The sequence below is a fragment of the Lactuca saligna genome, chromosome 7 (assembly GCF_052625555.1).
Source record: "Lactuca saligna cultivar CGN05327 chromosome 7, ASM5262555v1, whole genome shotgun sequence".
NCBI lineage: Eukaryota > Viridiplantae > Streptophyta > Magnoliopsida > Asterales > Asteraceae > Lactuca > Lactuca saligna.
Genome location: NC_136423.1, coordinates 8,371,387 through 8,387,839, shown reverse-complemented (window position 1 = coordinate 8,387,839; position 16,453 = coordinate 8,371,387). Strand labels below are relative to the sequence as shown.

General features: G+C 33.5%; 1 long non-coding RNA gene across 1 annotated transcript; it reads left to right on the top strand.

Annotated features, from left to right (window-relative positions):
• The first annotated feature begins 14,801 nt into the window (after positions 1–14,801).
• Positions 14,802–15,497, top strand: LOC145006512 (uncharacterized). Its single transcript, XR_013662929.1, has 2 exons — positions 14,802–15,191; positions 15,267–15,497. It is a non-coding gene; the product is annotated as an uncharacterized LOC145006512 (long non-coding RNA).
• Positions 15,498–16,453: the final 956 nt, after the last annotated feature.

Genomic DNA, 16,453 nt, shown 5'->3' with positions numbered 1-16,453 from the left:
GAGATCTAAGAGATGGGAGAGTCAAAAGTATGACTATGCTTTAGGTAAGAATCCACTATCTAACTCCATTAAGTTCCTATTCATTGATTCTTAATACATGATGTGATAAGATTGCATTTGAATGTTTTGAAGGATCGGTGAAAAGAAAGGAAGCTTGATAAGAGAGCAAGATGAATCTAATCACAAGAGATGGATCTCAATCTCATGGACTTGAAGATTGGATTTTGAGCTTAGATAGTTATGATAGAGTTGTTAGAAATTTTCTTTTACATAGTTTTCAATAGATTTTGCATTGTAAGGACAAATGTTTTTCTGCTTTTTTTTATAAATGAAACAAATTTTGTTTAACTTATTTATTTGTTTACTTCCTTGCAATTAAATTGTTATGAAAATTGATGCTTGCATATTTCTACAACGAATGGATATGATTCTTAGTTATGTTACTTATGGAAATGTCAAGAATTTACCAAATAGGGATAGTTTCTCATCGCCCAAGTTTCAATTGGACAGAATCTTGGAATCATGCAACTTGGTTGCATGATGACTGAGAAATTTCATATTTGGAAATTAGACTAATTCATTGACAAAGTGTCAAGTGAAGGACTAGGAGATCGAGTACACAAAGTTGTGTGTTGATCGAGTTCACCATAAGAGTGACAAAGATATTCGTCATGATTTACTAAAGGCTTAGTAAATATGATTACACTTACAAGATTAAGTGTAATTTTGAATTGATTAAAGGGTTTAGATCAATAGCAAAACGAATAAGAAGAATCAAGTAGGCAGAAAGATAAGAGTTTCTCCATTCTAAGAAAAAGAGAGAGTACCTTTTATGCTTTATGATAGGTCTTAATGATTAAGAACCATATCTCAATTGATCCTCTAAGTGAGTCTTAGTACAATTGTATGTTTAAGAAGAGGAATCAAGGATTGAAGAAATGGTTAAATCAAGAAGTCTATCATACTTCGTTCCAATAACAAGTCTTAAAGTTAAGATTGTGACAATGAGTGAAAAGTATTAAAGGTTTATAACATTCATCAAATGTGGAATGTTGTGATGTCTTGAATAAGACAGACCAACTTGGACCAATTTATGAAGTGTTTTGATAAAAGCTACACTAACTCTTGAATATTTGTTTGTCAAGAAATGTTTTGATAAGAGAATCGTATATGTCAAGGAGTCAGTGGGAGTCTTAATAGTCTTGAAAAGTTTCAAGAACAAATCAAATAAACCTTATCGATCATCACTAGCACACGAGTTGAGGTTTACAACCTATCGTGAAGACATTATTTTGTTTCTGTGCCAATCCAATCGAGTTAATTATGCATGTGAGTCCTATGAGTTCTCATTTGAATGCATAAAAGGCAAGGACCTTGATCAATGGAAAGTACATTGATAGGAAAAGGTGAGCTGCTTAACTACTTGGAAGATGTGGTGGGCAACTGTGCTACCATAAGGCAAGAAATCAAGATTAAGGAAGTTCGATCCATATGAGTTTGAATTTGTCGTAAACTTTGGTTTTAACAAATTCACATAGATAGGAACACATACACCGTTTAAATCTAAGTGTCATAAGATTTCCTCCTTCATGAAAATGATTGTGAGAAAATGCTTTCACTAAGAAAGATTTTAAAAGATAGTGATCGTAAAATTGCATTCTCGAATTCGATCATGGTTACGGCATCCCTTTCCATAATTTGAATTGTGAGGTTTGACAATTAGTCTTAATTGTTAAGACACACATATGAACTATCGAAGGCAAAGGTGTATAAGTTCAAGAAGCCTTGATAAAAGATTATCAAAGCACTAAGTATTAGAAACATGAACTTAAGAAATTCAATAAGTACTGTTTTTCTGAAAGTTAAGATGTTTATGAATACATGTCGAAGCTAGTGGGAGCATAAGTGTTATGTTTTATAATAATCATCATGATAGTGGGAGCATAAATGTTATGATTATTAAGGCACGTATTGCATAGTTGGCAATATTAATTATAGAAAACAAGAGTCATACTTTGCAAAGTTGTAAGGGTTGTATAGTTGTTTTGCTATAATTAAAGGAGAGAATATTATGCTTCATTTCAAATCTAAAGGATTAGGTTGTGGAATGTTAATATTTTTAGTCAAGGGTACATAGTGTGTTCTTAAAAATTTCGATTATGATTACGGCATCCCCAAAACCAACGCCTTGCTAAATTATTCTGCATTTAGGGCTACTATTCATCGATGATCCTCAAAGTAGTTGGAGTCCTGACCTCTCCTGTCTGACACTGCTATGCATGGCTTCTTTGTGTTGGGGATCCTCACCTACCCTCTCATCCATCAGTGATCCTCAAAGTAGCTGGAGCAGGCGCACTCACTGCTCCTCCCCTCAACATCGGACAATCAACCTTCTTGTGGACCACCTGATTGCAGAGAAAACATAACTGGCTTGCCCCCTGGGGACAATCCCAGCTAAAATGACTAACCCTAACATACTTGTAGTGACCCAAACCTCAGGAACAACAAATCCCATCGTGCAGTTTCCCGCACGTGTTGCACTAACTCTGGCCCTCATAGCCTTCGAAAGCGATCAGAAGTCTTGGGTCTCCTCCCAAGACCCTCCAATATATGCACATGATCTGAGCCCTTCTTCCTAATGTGCTCCAAATTGATCTCTCACTCTCGGGCTCTGGAAATCATATCATTCAGTGTCTCGCACCCTAAAATACTCACAAACTCCTGGATATAATACTGCAACATATCATGATACCTTACCTTCTTCATCTTCTCATCAACTGCATATTGTGGAATCAATAAAGCCCTCTCCCGGAACTTAGCAATGACCTATGTCACATTTTCAGTAGTATGTCGGATATCCAGAAACTCTCACCCCAACTACTGCACCTCGATCACCGGTGCAAACTCAGCTCGAAACCTGGTCAAGAAGTCAAACCATGACATAGTATCAACAACATCATCACCCAACTTACTACTAACCTCTTCCCACCAATCTCGTGTCTGGTCCTTCAACAGGCAGGAAGCATATCTGACCTTCACCTCCTTGAGGCAGTAACTCATCATGAGCGCATTAGTCACATCCGCTAACCACCTCCTACTGACAATGGGTCCCTTTCCCAATGGAACACAGAAGTTTCGCACGCACGGAACTCATGGAAGGAAAAAGCACGAGGTCCAATGATAGCCATAACCATAGTATGGAATGCACGAAACTCACGGAATGAAAGAGCACGAGGTCCAATGATAGCCATAACCATAGTATGGAACGCACCCAAGCGTTCATCCAAGATCTCCAAAATACTGCAAGAAATCTCCGATGAGATGAACTCTCGCAACTGCTTACTAATCGGCTCAGTACCTACACTTGAGCCACAACCCGAACCAGAACTAAAACCTGAACCACCTCTCTGAGTGCTCATCTCCAAGCTGAATTACAACAAGCCAACGATCAAAACATGCACAAGAATCCTTCTACCATAAGCTCCTTATATTCTCGAAGACTCTCACCGATTCAAGTATGGATCCTATGCTTTCAGTAGTACGAACCCAATACTACCTTCCACACCTATCCATACTTTCCTCGGTAATCCTCCTGAATCCTCTAAGTCACTTCCTCAAACCAATGCACCAAAACTCACTAAACCGCACCACTAACCCATTGAAGCATATCTTAGGCCCTCCTTGGTTGCTGACCCTAACTAGCCCTCAGCTATTGAAGACTTCCACCAATGTCAACTAGCTATCACATGAATATATTCACATGACATAGAGATCAAATAATATTTAGAGTAAAAGATTGAACCCTAGAATGGTTGGACTCAAACGAGAGGTGTGCAATAGGGCCAAATCCATCACTCTGATATTATTTAACCTATGTCACATGTGACTTAACATATTCACTTAGTAGCTGATTCACACCATTAAGGGTCCCACAAAGCACAAAGCAAGTAGCATACAGGCAACGGAAAATCTAACCAACATACACTAATCAGGTCATTTTATCCACTTATCATAAATTCATCCTAACATGTGATTTTAAAACTCATCCAATCTGGCATATAAAGGCATCTCTCCTAACACATAATACCGAGCAGATCTTTAGCCCTAATCTAGCATGCCATTCTCATAATCATTTTGTATATCATAATAAACATATATTGGTATTCTGGGAACCACTTACTTGAGCTTAGCTGATTGCACGCATCACACCCATTTCTTTGATTAGAAATTACTTTTTAATTAAGTGCTTATTTTATATAAAAAAAATTCACCAAACACTCAGTTTGAGTTCGGGAACACCCGAGAGTACGCCCGAATCCCTCAAACCATGTCTCTGATACCAACTTGAAACATCCCAAAATCATAAGGTAAAATTTTCATTCTTATTAAAATCAAAACATAGATGTAACTTGATCGAAACATTTAAAATCATTTAATAAAACAATTATTAGAGTTCAATACCAAAATCACATGTTGCGGAAAACACATGTGTATGTGTTGTGATCAAGTCGGGTCCATCCCTTTCAAATCCGAAATACTTGAAACCATAAACCACAAACTGTAAGCACAAAGCTTAGTAAGTTGCCCACATACCACATATCAAATGATCCATAGATGTCATACACATCCAATCAATCAACAAAAGGGCTATGTCCCAACCATAGTCTTGCCATTAAGCCATGAGCCGCCTCGTGGTCTTCCTTGCCAGGTCGGGGACAAAACCCTGGGTCTTACAAACAAGTGCCAGGAGCCACCTCCTAGTCTTCCACACAAGCATCACAAAGACAACTAGCATACAATCTATAACGAGTTAACTAATAATTGCCAGAGTTTAGACTCTGGTATGGCATACAGATTGCCAAGAGCAGCCTCCTGGTCTTCCTATAATACATACCAAATGGGCTAGCATTGGTGCCTTCGACCAATAGAACAGTAAGGAAACTCACCTCCAATGCAGAAGCTCCAAGAAAGAAATCTCTAGTTGCTGCCCTGACGACACCTCCGAGCTATCAGATCAAAATAACACCCAATTAGCAATTGGATTGCACTCTAAGTCCCACCATCCATAATTCGGGTAAAATAACCATTTTACCCCAGAACCAACATGAAACAAAGTTGAGGCCCAAATCCAAAAGATCCACAATGGCCCACTAATGGCCTAATTTTCCAAATTGGGCCCAACCCCAAATAATCCTTATCCTATGCTCATAATTTCCTTAGTTACAATTCAGATTACCTCAAGCAACCTTTAGGACAAACTTGGTCAAAGACAAAAGTCAAAAGTCAAAGAAAAAATCCATGTTGGCCCAACACGCTGTGTTGTCCTTCAACACACCGTGTTTCTCCATCAACTTCAAATCGGGAGAAAGCAAGCAAACACCTCGTGTATGCCAATAAACACGTTGTGTTCACCTAAAGTCCGGTAGCTCAATGCATTAAGCTGGTTTCAAAGGATCCAATAGTTTCAAAACTCAGCTCTTAACCAAAATGAAATCCAAAAGGGTAAAGTTTCTGACTTTACCCCTAAGGACCACCAAAATGGGTCCAAAACCCAAACTCTAGGCTTAAAAGAGTGAGGGCTTAATCATTAAGCACTTAATCTTCAATGATAAATCCCTAAAATGCGGATCTGATACCCTAGAGTTGGAAGACCACATAAAGTTGCCAACTTTACATTCATGCATGGCTAGGAGAAGCTCAAATGCTCAGGAAGGGATTAATAAGGGACTTACTGCATACTTGAGGCCTAGAATCTTTTAAAGCTTGAACCTTTTTGCCAAATAAGTCCATGAAAACCCCATATATGAAAGAATAAGGCTTTGGGATGTGCTAATCCCAGCATCCATCCAAAACATGGCAAAAAACATAATAGTTTAAGCCAAAAGAGAGATCTAAGCATCTAGCAATCAAGATAAGAACTTGATACCTCAAACTCTTTGTAAAATGGGTAGTGGTTCTGGATCCAAGACTTCCTTCTCTAAGCTTAGAAACTTCAAGATCTTCTAACTCCTTCACAATGAACAAAATGGACACCAAACTTTCTTTAAAGGCTCAAATGCTTGACAATGGATGCTACAACTCGTTTCAGGGTTTTGATAAAAATGGAGGTTGATAAGGAGGCCAACCAAAGGGACATAATTCCTTTAAATAAGGTGCAACACCCTAAAAATTAGGGTTTCCTTCACAGCTGCTAACACGTCGTGTTGAGGCACCTTGACACGCCATGTTGGTTCACTAAACTCCACAACCAAAAACATCTCAACACTCTGTATTGAGGCTCCAACACGTCATGTCCCAAAGAGAAAACCTAAGCAACTTGGAATCAACTTCATACCAGATATCAAGCGTTACACATAGCTTATCGAGTGATCTTAAACGCCTCACATTTATTCGTCGTAACATTTCTTTTTATGTCCAACAAGTTTGTTTATACACTCACGACCCATGTAAAGCTTATTTTAGCGCTTTAATATGCATTCTTCGAAACATATAAGGTACAATTGATCATGGATTGCAACTTCATGCCTCAGCAGCTCAACGACATGTTGCTTAATCTGACACAAATTGAGTGGGGGTCTCTTAACTAGACAATCCACCTTTGGTTATTGCGCATTTCTTGGAAAAAAAACATATGTATTGGTCTTCTAATAGAAAAGATATTGTTTTTCATTCTAGAGTTAATGAAAAGTGTGACATCCCCAATTTCATGGCTCAGAAAACTTTTTCTTTATGCTTATATAATTTAGAGTATTCTTTTATTTTGGAATTTGTTCCTAAAACATTATTTTGGAAATTCCACTTTAAACACCTCATTAAATCTAGCCTAGACATCACTCCTATAAGTAGATCAGTCAGTATTATGATATGGAATCACTAATAAATCTTATTTATAGATTCATAATAACGATTATAAATATAAATATAAGTTACACTTAAATAAAAATGGGTGTAGCTTAACTTATAGAGTTTTCTGACAAAAGCCTGGAAAGTTTGCAGGCAGAACTATAACACGAAAGCTTCTAATTGCCAGGCTCTATGACGCTCCAAATATCCGCTAAAATAAGATTCTCCGATACCCTGAAGAAAACCCCAAAAAGATCAACACTTAGAGAGAGAGAGAGAGAGAGAGAGAGAGAGAGAGTTTAGAGAGATTTTGAGTAAGGAAGGAATGAGAAATTTCAAGCTATTTATAGACCTAATTTCAAGTAAACCATGTCGTGCCTAGAAATGGGTCATGTCGCGCCCTAGATTGGTCGTCAAGTCCTCCTCTAGAGCGCGATGTATGTGGTGCAACGTTGCAATGTCGGGCAAAATATTTTAAACCTCAAAAAATTATATCTCTCTCGTACGATCTACCATTTTTATGTTCTTTATATCCACGGGCATGTATTTCCAAGTGCTATAACTTTCATTTAGACTCCGTCGGGTAATTCTTGTTCCATTTTAATTTTAATAGTCGATAAAGTTTACACTACAAAAGACCGTGCAAACTGCATAACTTCTTCATTCGAACTCCATTCTCGATTCTCTTTATAATGACAGATTCCTATTCATGAGATCTTCAACATTTGTTTACATTTTTTGGCTAACAATTAACCGATTTTAATTTCGATTATTGTGTTCACACTGGTGCGCGAAACTTTAAAAATCATAACTTACTCATATGAAGTCAGATTTGGGCATTCTCTATATGCATGCTCTCACTTTTAGAATTACTACAAATATAGTTTAGACTACATAGGGTAATAAAAAAATCATCTCCGATTCACTATTTATGACAAACTTTATCGTATATAGTTGAACGCGAAACTTTCACGAATCATGATTTCTTCATACGAAGTCAGATTTAAGTGTTTCTTGTATCTCTGAGATCGTTATCACGACTACTTCAACTTTCATCAAGGCGATTTATCCTAAATAATATTTTATTTTTAATGTTTATTTTAGCCTATTTTAAAATATGACTTTACACAAATATTATATACACACAATATTTTCCAATTTCCATATACGTAATATATAAACACATATATTTAATTAGTTCTCTTTCATTTATTCATAAAAGGTTACAATCGTTGATCAACGTAAATACATCTTTTATAACTAATGTCTAGCAAAAAAACATGGACGTTACATAAAGTATCGGGGAGTCGCACACGTCGTTGCAAAAATAACTTGATTGCGTAATCTTCTCTATGACCTTCACTCTTTGCTTATAAAAGCTACCATTGTGTTTTGTGATAATATCAGCACAGCCTATCCGCCAATCATTAGGTCCAACATTTGTGGACCAAACCTATTGAGATCAATGTCTACTTTGTTTGCAACAAAGACTCCATGGGGCATATTCATGTGATTCATGCCCTATCTTCATTGCAATACGTACACATTTTCACGAAAGGCCTTCCTTCGTTATTATTCTAGGAGTTTAGATCTAGTAAAATCCGGTTATCTACTCTCGTTTCAACTGCAGAGTATGTTAGCATGTATATGTATTATTATTTTTGTATTTGTATTAATCGGACAATGTATTGTACGATCGAATCCATAATATATGTGTATATATCTTTAATATGCTGTGATGAACGGAAATCATGATGGGAAATATTGCTCTTCATAATTTGTATATTTAGGGTGCAATTATGTATTTCCTTATATTCCTTGTTTATCACTTTGGCATAATTATTTTTCTCCTTTCGTTTAAGCATGGAAGGTATCAAGATGATTTCTCAACGTCACAAGTTGAGTCATGCATGTTTGAAAATGGTTTCGGTTTAAATCACCTTGCCATATATAAGAGTACGTGGTTAATACATGAAAATTTAGATATTTAATGACAATTATCCCAAATTTTTTGATCAGCGAAAGCTTGAAACGAATGGTTTTAAATTTTTATTTTTACTTTTTATTATTTATATATTTATTTATTTTTAAATAAAATTGTAAAAATACTATTTTAAATTTATATTTTAGAGTAGCATTTGAAGTAACTACTAATCAATCTTATGTAATAATTATCGATACTTTCTAAAGTTATGTTAATGATTGGAAGATTCTTGTTGGGTTTGTCAATTAAGAGTGGATTTTGTTTATGGAAAGCGAAGTTAGGTGGGGTACACAAAGGGGACAAATTGAGTTGTATTCAATAACATAAAGATTAAATAGACTTCTAGCAACTACTCAATCTTCAATAAATCATGATAACATCAATCAACCAAGATGTGAACCATGACTTTAACTTGTATCTTCTTTTTTTCGATTTCATAATGTTATATCATTTTAATTGTTCTCTTTATATTCATTTTAATTCATGCTTCACATAATTTAATAGTACTTCTGGATTTGATTTGTAGGTAGGTCATTCAATGTTTGTTAAATATATAGTTCTGGTTTAAGTACAAAGATATAGCATCTTATTCTAGTAACAAACTGTATTTCTTAAATATGTAGTTCTAGTTTAAGATTTGAGATGTGAGATAATTTAAATCCATATTTTTAGGTTATCTATACAAATCTCAATCATGAAAAAGGCCTATTGTGACATTAAGTTAAAACTTTTATGGTCATATATGTCCAGATCAGTATATATATATATATATATATATATATATATATATATATATATATATATATATATATATATATATATTCTTAGGTTATTTTATTTTTACTAAGTATTACGTGTCTATGAAATTGATTCTGAACCAATCATTTGAGGTAATTTAAGTAATGGTTTTAGATTTAGTAACTAATTAAAAATAATCAATTTAATATGATTTTGTGAAAGATAACGGGTATGAAGGGGTAGTATAGTACATTAGCATCCCCTTTAGAATAGGGAACTGGTTTTATCTTTGGCAACCGAATACCTCTTTCCCCATATTCTCGCAAAGATGCAACTCGATAAGAAAATCAACCGAAGACTAAAAATCATTTTGATTTCCTTGTGTCTTCCATAAAACCAGAAGATTCAGTGAATGTTTTTTGTTATACGACTGGTTAGTGAACCCTAGAAAAAGTAGAAAAAGGCATCGGGGCGTCTCAGTGGGCTTTATTCTAGAAGAATGCAGAGTACAAGATCAAGTGCATATAAGTCCAAGTGCAAGAACACGGTAGATACGGTGTTGAATCTTGAAGAAGATGATGATTTCGTTTATGATTTTTCATGTTAATCCAATGTTTATAATTTTCCTAGGGTTTGTGTTTGACGAGAGTTTGTTACATTTATTGGGTTTTTTTTATCGATTTTAACATGATCAACATGTGTATATGTATTTCTTGTAGAATATGAAGTGTAAAATTCTAATAGAATGACTTTGGGAAATCTTCGGAAGAGCCCAAATATTTCACCCTAATTTACGAAAATATCCCAAAGTTAAATTGGATTATGAGAAAGTCCCGATTACCGGAAAAATGACAAAATGACCCTTTTTCCGGTTTATTGGTTTCAATACTTACTCGGTTTCATTAAAGTCTTATTATTTTACAATAATTTGGGACTTATTCGTAAATTATGGTAAAATAATGGGACTTTATTATACCGAGTAAATAATAAAACCGGTAAACCGAGAAAATGGGGCCAAATCATCATTTTTACCGGTAATTGAGACTTTTTCGTAAACAAATTTTAGTTTGGAACTTTTTCGTAAATTAGGGTAAAATATTGGACTTTTCCGGAGATTTCCCAATGACTTTAGACAATTTGTTGTTTGGTTTGTCATAACTACATTCTAACAGAATACTTGTAGCATGAGGTAATACAGAATCATAATATGATTTGGTATTCTGTGTTTTTTATGGTAGATGAAGGGTAAGTAAATTCCAAATGAATGAAGGATGTGATATTCTAATAGAATCATATTACTTATTTATTTGATTGTTTGTTAAATATTTTATTCTGTAATAATATATTATAACATGTATTATGTTCTTTATCAAGAAAATTAAACATCTAAAAGAATGAAGGATGTGAAATTAAATCCCAAAGCAAATCTCACATCTTCTTTTTTCTTCATAACATCATTCGTCACAAAAAGTGGAACGAGAAATATGGATGGAGATATGATATTCTCATATAATCATTCTTGAATCCCCGGTTGAAGTATAACAACATTCTAATATATATATATATATATATATATATATATATATATATATATATATATATATATATATATATATATATATCCTAATTCTAATAAATAAGTAGAACTCTGCCACGTGTCACTCTCTAAGACCCCCAAAATCGAGTTTTCCCGCTCATTTATTCATCTATATTTACGTAAATGCCCATTGAATCCAAATTAAATCAAAATTCAAATTGATGCAATAAATCCGGAAATTAGCAACTTAATCGCAAAAAATCAAGAAGCAATCTCAAAATTTGAATCGGATACACTCCAAATTTGAATCGGATACACTACGCCTTCTGTGGATTTCTATTTTCTTCGAACGCGTTTATGTATCACAAATCATGCAAATGGGCAAGCTTTCATTAGGAGGCGTAATTCTAGAAAAAAAATCACTATGTTGCATATCAACCTAAATCACAGCTAGGACTACAAATACATCTCCAAGGAAGCTGATCAGTTATCAGCAACGATTTCTCATTCGACTTCCGGTTAGTATATTTTATTATTTGATTTGCTTCGTCATCGTGTATTTCTCTCTTCCCCGTATCCACTTTTCTATCTCAACTCAAAATTAGTTTTGTTCTCACTCAAATCTTCGGATTCTGATGCTTCTGTTCCAAAGCCTAATACCAAAGTGCTGAAAAATTGGTTGCTCAAACATCAATTCCTCCAATGATGATGAAGATTCAATTTCTCCTAATTTTCAGGTAATTTTATTAAACCCTCTTGCTTCGGCTTGATTCAAAGAATAATTTGAATCATGTAAGTTAATCTGAGTTTATACGAGAAATTCATGTGCTGCTCCAAATGGGTTAATTTGTTGTTATATATTTGTTGCTCCATATGGGGATTTTCCTACTACAACTCAATGAAGCTGTTAAGTGTTGTACTAGAAGAACACAATAAAAATTGGCATCCAACTTTATTTGAAGAGTGGTTTTTGTTGTGTAATTTGCCTTCAGATAAATCTTTGTTAATGTTTTCGTTTACAGAAGTAAGCTGAATTGGATTGTAAAGCTATTTTTGCAAGCCTCACACGAAAAAGTTAACAATTGTTGATAGCAAGACGGGTGAGAGAAAAGATAGCAGGTATGTTGAAACACTTCTTAATCTCTCTAAAATTAGTATTACCTGCCGGTTCCACCGTTTGTTGGTATTAATTTGTTTTTCCTCTATGAATCCCACCTTCTGATCACATGTCTTTTGATTTGTTTGGCTTGTGCGACCACAGGAAAGAGGCAGAAAGGATTGCAATCGATTTTGTGTTTTCATTGACTGGAATAGAATAACCGATATATAGAGTGAAGGAAGATAGTATTTTGCATGTGGGTTTTCGTCTGGGTCACAACAATTGCGATTTGTAGGTCACAACAATCGTCATTTGTGTAGAGGATGGTAGTGGAATTCAGGAGTTCAATGTGACATCAAAGTAAGTTACAGTTATGTTCAAATGCTATAAAATCACCAAAATCAATTTGAATTTAATGATTTATATATTTATGTAGAGGATGGTAGTGGAATTCAGGAGTTCAATGTGACAATGAAGTGGAGCCTACAAAGAAGAGAAGTTATCTAACATCAAAATCAATCTGAATCTTGGTAATTTATACATATTATATTTTTATTGTTGCAACTATTGACAATTTTGAATGTCCATAAAAGCATTTTTTTTCGAAAACTAACCAATATATGCATTGCACTTTCATTTTTTTTTCAAAACCTAACCAATTTTAGCATTGCACTTTGTATTTTCTTGAAAAACTAACCGGTAACAGTTTCTTTTTCCTTTTAAAAACTTACCAGTTTTAGCATTGCAATCTTAAATTTCTTTAAAAATTAACCGTTTTTATCATTGCATTTCCATTTTTTTTTAAACCGCTTTTCACATTGCACCAATAAGCCACCAGGTACGAGTTGTCCAAAAAAAAGAAATTTTTTCGTTAGTTGTTGTTGCTTAGCCTACTCAATTGGCCTCGACCTTACTGCTTTTTTTTCTTAATTGTTTTTTGTTATTGAAATCAATGCATTGATATTGCTAATAATACAAATTTTTTTCAAGTTGACAGCAAAGAACAGGTTCTAATAACACAATTTTTTTCAAGTTATTGAAATCACTGCATTGATATTGCTAATAACACAATTTTTTTTTCAAGTTGAGGGTATTAATTTTAACTTTGGGCATATATGAGGTATGAATCTGGATCTTCGACTCCATTTTGATTTTTATTATGAATCATGATTTTTATTTTCGTTTTTTTACTGATTTAGAAGCTATGTAAATTTATATATTCATTAGAAAGGTCTAAATGAAGGCAATGATTGAGATGTGAGCGTATCAGAATTAGAAATTATTCAACCGATTTCTTGGGTTCCAGCATCAATTATTTTGGTGATGAAGGTAATTGGGTTTTCAGGGTGTATAATCCTTAATCAATTAAAGCATGGGAAAAAAAGCTAACAATACGTATTTATTCCTTAGAGATTATCGTTTTAATCATTTTCGTCGAAGGGCAAAACTGTCACTTTTTTTGTATAAATAAGGCTGATGATTTTTATTATGTGATTACATCCATTTAGATCAAGTGCAATGTCATCAATCTTTTAAAACATTATTTATGAATTGTTAATGTTTTTTTTTTTGGATTCAACACCAATTAAATGAAGAACACCTTTAAGGTGTCTAAAGGTATCATCATCTCTTCCTGTTCCTGATCACATATATATATTTAATCTCAAAATTGTTACCAGAGATTTCAAGTGGTTGTTTCTTTTTGACTTATTGGGTTAAGCCAAAAAAATCCGGTTTAATGTATTTAGAGTTTTAAGATATTAATCATTTAGCTATTTTCCATTCTTCTTTTTTCCTCCCAACTCCTATCATTAAAATTGATGATTACTAGACTACAGATTTTGTGCATAACCAATTCTTACACTTGGAACAACAGATTTTGTTAAATGGGAAGATAACTAGACTACATTAACAAAGGATGGCGGTCATGCAACTCAATTTGAGCACACTATTTTGATCACAAAAACTGGTGTAGAAATTGACAAAATGTTGAAGCTTTTTACATAATTTTTGCACATAATAACATAAAAACTCAAAGAGAGGTTTCAATATTTGTTTATTTTAGTGATTTTCCGTTAATATAGTGACTAATTACAAAAGTTATAGCATTGTACTTTGAAAATACATTGCTGTAATTGTTATCTTTTACTTTTGGTTATCCAAATTATAGCAATGTACTTTCAAAGTACAATGCTATAATTAGGAATCTATCATTTGACAATGTACTTTCAAACAAATCATCCGAAATTTAATGTTCTATAATTAGGTTTGTCACTAAAATGTTAGGGAAGATAAAACAATGTGAATATTATTTCTTAGTTTTTATAGATTTACATGTATTTGAATTTTGTTATTTATTTTTTATACTAAGTCATTTATCATTTATTATTGTTAATTTAAGTAATCAATCCCGTGTATTACACCGGTTTTAACCTAATTCTTAATAAAATACTCCTAAAACACCACATGTCTCCTTTTTAGACCTCCTTCGTTCAACGTGTCAATTGTGCAACTTTCTTATCAATTTTTTTCCCGCCCATTGCTTCTTTGAGGATTTGACATCTTCTCGGACTAATCAACAATTGGGTTATAACCATATTCTACCTGCAGCGTATTCCCAACTTCCTTTCCAAATAAAAGTCCAAGAAATATGGATTTCAAAATGTGAAATCCCTAAATCTCGGTTCCTTACATCTCTATATAGTTCTTTCTTTATCACGTAGCTATTAGATATGGTATAGAAATAGCATGAAGTAAACCATACTCTATTATCTTTTCTCTGGAAAAGATAGACACTCCATTTGCCCTATCTTATAGCTGGTGAATAAACTTCAACACCGTCCACCATAAACCCTAACACCACTGCTATTTCTAAGAGCTTGGTTACCCAAACTTGCTGGCCGATTGAATTTCCTAGGTACTCTCTTTGTCTCTCTTAATTCTAACAACGGTGACACAATTAGGGTTTGGGGATTTGATGCACAAAAAAGGTACACGCTTAATCATTAGTCATTTATTGTTTGCCTCTTTATTTCTTAATTACTGTCGTGTGAAAGTTTATGTAGATTCTTACTTGAAGAATTGATTATTTTTATCATTATAAAGAGGAGCTTCAAGAAAGAGATAGTCGGCAAAAAGTAGGAGGGAAAACAGTTCTCTGAAACTTATTAGTTCATGATTGTCTTCAAGGTATGTGTTATTGTAAATGTTAATAGTCGTTCAAAAATTGATGGTCTATGTAACTGCGAAAAAATGGCTAATTAGCCTTGCTATTAAAACTTTCAGCATATTAGTCATGTTTTATTCACCAAGTGCTACTAGGATAACAATTTGTTGGGATAAACAATAATGCTACAAGATCTTAGAAAATTGCATCAAACTTCGGATTCCTCTATAGTTAAGGAGTGAAGTGCACTGAAATAGAATAATATTGGCTTTGAAACGTTCAATAATATCATATTTATTTACTTTTTTTAAAACTTTTATTTCAATTTTTTCTTTTTCTTAAAAAGTTATCAGATTTAAAGCAATTTTTTTTGCTCCGGGTCTTATGGTCCAATTTTGAAAATAGGTCCTTTTTTGGTATGTGGTCATTTGCGTTCCAAAACTAAAATAATTTTATGTTTTTGAAAGGCTAATTCTTTGTCAAGCAAATGAAAACCGTTCATCATGTAAATAAGGACAATGGATTTTATATTCATATTTCATATGTATATATATTCAAATAACATTGTTATATATTTTGTGCATGGTTTTGTATATACTTAGAAGGAAGGTGCTACTCTTTGTTCCCTGGGTGAAGAAACTTTATGCATGTTCTCATTCTTTTTAAAGTAACTTACATATTCGGCCCGTGAGTATATTTGATTATTTCAATTTTGTTCCAAAAAAGCTTTTTGCAGTTTCAATCCTTATTTTGGGGCATTTATAATGTTTTTGTTTTAAATAACATAATCATCATACATTTTATTGATTTTTAAAAAAATTTAGTTTTTTGATTTTTTAAAATCATTATTATATTAGTTTTGAGGTCAGTACCTTGCCTTTTCATGCATTTAACCCATTTTTTAAAATGAAATGGCTGGTAAAGAAAGATAGGAGGAGGAGCGACTTTTTGATCATGTAAGTACATTGCTTTTTTGGTATCAAGTCATAAGTACATTGTTATTTTGGTATCTAATATATAATCGTATATTTTTTTTTGATCTTCCATTTAAACATTTTATATATTTAGCCATTTCCCGCATTTAAA